Raw genomic sequence first — 6,006 nt, 5'->3', positions numbered from 1 at the left:
CGATCCATTTACTAGTACACAGGCTACTACCTGCTATAATGCTCCAAAGATTTCCTTTAGCTCTTGTACTAGCTTAGATACTAGTACGTAGGCGCTGGCCTACAATCTTCTTTCCTCCAAGTACCACGTTTCATCAATTTTCATACTGGATACATTGAAGCACAACCCATAATCTGAAAGGCCACATTTCATCCAATTTTCATACAAGGACCACTTTTCAAACTGGATCCATAAGCATCAATTGATCATCAAGTGTAAGATAATCACCCAATCAACTGTAGTAACCAGATCAACAATAATAGGACCAAACCAGAACACAACAATGATAAACAAAGATTTTAAGAGAAGGAAGCACCCTGCTCAACTGATAGCCTGAGTCCGGACTCACCCTGCTCAACTGCTAGCCTGAGTCCCGGACTCACCCTGCTCAACTGCTGGCCTAAGTCCCTGGACGCACCCTGCTCAACTGCTAGCCTGCGTCCCTCGCACTGAGTCTATTGAACTGCCTGCGTCCCGGCGCACCTGAACCCTTCTGCGCCTGCGACCGGCGCACCTGAAAAGCTTCGCTCCTGCGTCCCGGACGCACCTGAACCCTTACTGCACCTGCGTCCCTCCGGGCATAGATGATTTCAAGACTTTAGAAGTAACCCAAACAATCAGATCCACAGATCTGAGCAAGAGCCGAAGAGATCTCGATCCATCAGATTCGCCTTGTTTAGATCTAGACCAGATCTTGCCCTCATAAGATGTTTAACAAAAACATGCTCAAACCAAATGATCTCCTTTGCTTTATATAGGCAAGCTCCTCCTCAAATCAAGGAACAATACCACGAGCCGACACCTTAAAAACACAATACCATCGGCTAGATACCAGGAGTAAATCACAAGAAACCCCCACGTGTGCTTTTCTCTGCCTTAAAAAGTGTGCACTGGGTGGACGCACCTTCTGAACGGCTGGACTGCGTCCCTGGACGCGGTCTATGCATGGATTACCTGCGGGGACGCACTTTCTGAAAGGTGTACCTGCGTCCTTCTTAAATTTTTTCAATAAATTAAGAGTTGATCATCAATCTTTGCTGCTGACATGAAGAACAGTGATCTACCACCTGAATGGGTTGCCATCAAGGACAACACCTGAACCATAATGCCAACAATCTCCCCCTTTGGACTTGATGGCAACCTCATAATCTTCAGCTTCATTCTCCCCCTTTGACATCAAGGGCAAAGGGGTATGCTTCCCCTAAGAACATGCTCCCTTTGACTATAGTCTCTGAAAGATCTCCCCCTTTGTATATGTCATGGTGCTCCAATCTGATAATGGTCTTTCTGAGAACAAGCTGAGATGTCTGCTCTGCTATATAGTGTTGTTCTTGCTCAAGCTCCCCTTGACTGTAAGCAAGGTCTGTAAAAAGATGTTCTACAAGAAGAACATGACTCTATATATCATAAATGACTTTCCTGTTACCAAAAGACTCAATACATACATCCATCACCCATCACAATAAGGATCATCCATCCAACCAAGTGGGAATACATCAGAAATATGAAAACCAAATACATTACATCTTCATCCCATGCATAGTGGGGGGACATAGGCCGTTACATGACCTGAAGAGATGACTACAATAGATAGACCATTACAACATGAGTTTTGCTATGACCTTTCAAATGACAAACATCATCAACATCACTGTATAATCTGCTCCATAGTATTTGTCAACATCAACTCATAACCATCCAGATCTATATGAATCAAGAGTCATCAAATGAAAGCATCAGCATCAATCAACATATGTATGAATAATCATCCCTGTATCCAGCCAACAATCCTCATCCATTTGTGCCAAGAAAGAAATCATGCATCATGCACATGTCAACAGCTGCATATGAGTGACTCATCATCATCATGTCTCCAACAATGCGACTTTGAATAATCATCCGCGAAATCAGCCAACCTCATCCATATATGTGCCAAGGACAATAAAGACTCCATGCAAGCATCATTAGAGAATCAACCATAAATCTGATCATGTGACCAACTCATAATCATAGCAAGATGAATCATTAGCATTGTCACCAAGGACCATAATGCCAACAATGCATTCAGGACATATGCTCCCCCTGAACCAGTGCCATCTGTCAAATCTGATCATCAATAAGAGGAATCAGCCACTAAATGCCTTGAGACAGGTACGCACTTTATCTTCTACTTTCCTGCGTACTGTTGCTGCAGGGACGCACCCAAAAACACTATCGCACCGTGTACTTTGCTACAGGGACGCACCTGAGCCTTATTCTGCTCTGCGTCGCCACGCAGATCTCCAGTTACTGAACTGCGTCCTGGACGCACCTGAGCTTTGTCTGTACTGCGTCCACACGCAGGTCTCCAGTTTAACACCTGCATCCTTCTGATTAGGGCCAAATTTAACAGTCCTTCTTTGTGTCACTGACAGTCAGATTCCCAGATCTGATAGACTACTGCCTTCAAACAAGCATATACGCGATTGTGCAGTATCCAGCTCACGTATATATATATATATATGCGACTTTGCCTTTATGAAGTATGAGATTTAGGAACCTGAAGTTTTGTACTTCCAGCTCCCTCTGATTCTGGTATGTCTGTATATTGTGTTGTGCCTCCTTTTTCTGATTGTACTTCTTTTTTCCTCCATATCTTCAAGCGTGATGATGACATTTTCTCCTTTTGATATGGTGCCCACACTTTGTTCCTGCATTCCTTAGCTATATGTCCAAACTTGTTACATGCATAACATCTTACATGTTTCATATTCCTCCTGTAACAATCAGCAGCTTTGTGACCAAACATATTGCAAGCAAAGCAATATCCATAAAAGTACCTTGATTGAGATGACTTGTCTGCATAATGGTCTTGAACTCTTCTTCTTCTACATCTAGCTGCAACATGTCCAAGATTATGACATACATAACATTCAACATTATTCATAGGAGGAGTAAAGGGTTTTCTTTGAGGAATCTCTTTCCTTGGTTGATGATGAGATTGATCTTTCATTTCTTCATTGATCACTTTAGATTTCTCTTTGGAATTCCTTGGCTCACCTTGTGAACTAGATTCACCTTCAACAGATTCATGGAAACCAAGACCAGTCTTTATAGCAGGAGACCTTTGACTACTAAGAATATCATCCAGGACTTTAGAGCTATCTTGAAATCGTAAAAGCTTATCCTTTTCTTCTATTTTACCTTTCAAGATATTTACCTCAACCTGAAGCTGTTCTTCCTTTTCAAGAGATTGCTTTCTCAAATCTTCTTCAGCTTTTCTTCCTTCTTCCATTTGTTCCCTTAGTTTGAGAATCTCCTTTTCTTGTTCTTCATTCAGATCCTGCTGCTTTTGACGAACTTGGAAGGCACATTCCAGCTGGGATTTTAAGCTGATGACTTCGTTGTCTTGGTTTTCAATTGCCTGATGTAGATCTTCATTCTGCTTCTTTGATTCATCAAGATCTCTCTTTAGTGAGAGGATTGTAGCTTCAAGATTTTCATAGTAACTGGATCTATCTTTGAGTTTCTTGATGGTTGTGCTTCTTTCGTTGACTTCTCTTCTTAATGATGTCACTTCATGCTGCAATTTTTGACATTGGTCTTCCTTGTCTTTGAGTAGTTTTCTTACCTTGTTTCCTTCTTCTAGTTGGGCCTTTAGTTTGGTAGCTTCTTCTTTGAAGTCACATTCCTTTTTGTTCAATAGATCTTGTTGATCTCTAATTTTGTCTGTCAGCCTTTTAAATTCTGCCTCTATTTGATATCTTTCTTGTTCACCCATAAGGGCAAGTTCAGCAGTTTCACTATCACTTTCATCTCTTTCACAAGGAAATATAGCTGGAACATCAGAGGATAACACATTCATACCTGATAATGATTCTGAATCTGATTCTGAATCTGAAGAGCTTCTTATGCCTAATCCCCAATCGATTCTCCCACTGTCATAGTTCTTCTGAGATGACTTCTTTTTCTTAGATGCTTTCTTCTTAAGCTTCTTTCCCATTGTTCCACGGATCTCCTTCAAGCGATCAAGCTTCTAACAAAGGACCCGCTCTGATACCAATTGTTGGAAATAATACTGAGAGGGGGGGGGTGAATCAGTATTATCACATTAATAAAACTTTTTCATTTCCATAATCAGATTCATATATGCTACTTCCACAACTTCTTATGATTAAGTTAATCGATCTTCAATGAGTGCATTAGAACATTATTCAACCATATTATCAGTTAACAAATGCAGTAACATAAAGTAGATCATCACACATAAGGCACACACATGAACACAATGATATAAGGTGGAAACCCAACGCGGGAGAAAACCACCTGCTGCAAGTCATCTCAATCTTCTTCTTAATAAGAAAATCCTTTTTACAATATTTGTACTGGTGCAGCCTTATACCAGTACGGGAGCTACAACCCCTTTTGCTCTTGTACTAGCCGATCCATTTACTAGTACACAGGCTACTACCTGCTATAATGCTCCAAAGATTTCCTTTAGCTCTTGTACTAGCTTAGATACTAGTACGTAGGCGCCGGCCTACAATCTTCTTTCCTCCAAGTACCACGTTTCATCAATTTTCATACTGGATACATTGAAGCACAACCCATAATCTGAAAGGCCACATTTCATCCAATTTTCATACAAGGACCACTTTTCAAACTGGATCCATAAGCATCAATTGATCATCAAGTGTAAGATAATCACCCAATCAACTGTAGTAACCAGATCAACAATAATAGGACCAAACCAGATCACAACAATGATAAACAAAGATTTTAAGAGAAGGAAGCACCCTGCTCAACTGATAGCCTGAGTCCGGACTCACCCTGCTCAACTGCTAGCCTGAGTCCCGGACTCACCCTGCTCAACTCCTAGCCTGAGTCCCTGGACGCACCCTGCTCAACTGTTAGCCTGCGTCCCTCTCACTGAGTCTATTGAACTGCCTGCGTCCCGGCGCACCTGAACCCTTCTGCGCCTGCGTCCGGCGCACCTGAAACGCTTCGCTCCTGCGTCCCGGACGCACCTGAACCCTTACTGCACCTGCGTCCCTCCGGGCATAGATGATTTCAAGACTTTAGAAATAACCCAGACAGTCAGATCTACAGATCCGAGCAAGAGTCGAAGAGATCTCGGTCCATCAGATTCGCCTTGTTTAGATCTAGACCAGATCTAGCCCTCATAAGATGTTCAACCAAAAACATGCTCAAACCAAATGATCTCCTTTGCTTTATATAGGCAAGCTCCTCCTCAAATCAAGGAACAATACCACGAGCCGACACCTTAAAAACACAATACCGTCGGCTAGATACCAGGAGTAAATCACAAGAAACCCCCACGTGTGCTTTTCTCTGCCTTAAAAAGTGTGCACTGGGTGGACGCACCTTCTGAACGGCTGGACTGCGTCCCTGGACGCGGTCTATGCATGGATTACCTGCGGGGATGCACTTTCTGAAAGGTGTACCTGCGTCCTTCTTAAATTTTTTCAATAAATTAAGAGCTGATCATCAATCTTTGCTGCTGACATGAAGAATAGTGATCTACCACCTGAATGGGTTGCCATCAAGGACAACACTTGAACCATAATGCCAACAGCTGGTTGGTTGAGTTTTATTGAAAAATTCAATGGTTACCATAAGGAAATCACCAAATCCTTTGCTAGGCCATTTGATGGAATGGGCGTGGAAATAGGTGACAAAAACTTTGCAATTACCGAGTCCTTTATAGTTGAAGCAACAAAACTCCCAAGGCATAACATGTTGTTAATTCTGCAAAAGTTTATTACATGCGAAGGAAGGTTTGGTTCTATGTGTGTGTATCATATACGACTGTTAATGAATTTTCTAGAGAATGGAACCCTCAATCTTCCATTTTTCCTGTTGAGTAGTTTGAGAATAATGGCAACTAATGTTCAGAAGAAAGTTGAATCACTAGAAACCACTCTATATCACCATGGACTAGTGAAGATTTTAGTTGAACTTCATTTA

Source organism: Pinus tabuliformis, chromosome 4_1 (genome assembly GCF_031772625.1).
Source record: "Pinus tabuliformis cultivar Carrire ecotype Pingquan chromosome 4_1, CPIR1, whole genome shotgun sequence".
In the NCBI taxonomy this organism is placed as follows: domain Eukaryota; kingdom Viridiplantae; phylum Streptophyta; class Pinopsida; order Pinales; family Pinaceae; genus Pinus; species Pinus tabuliformis.
Note: the sequence above shows the minus strand (reverse complement) of the source record.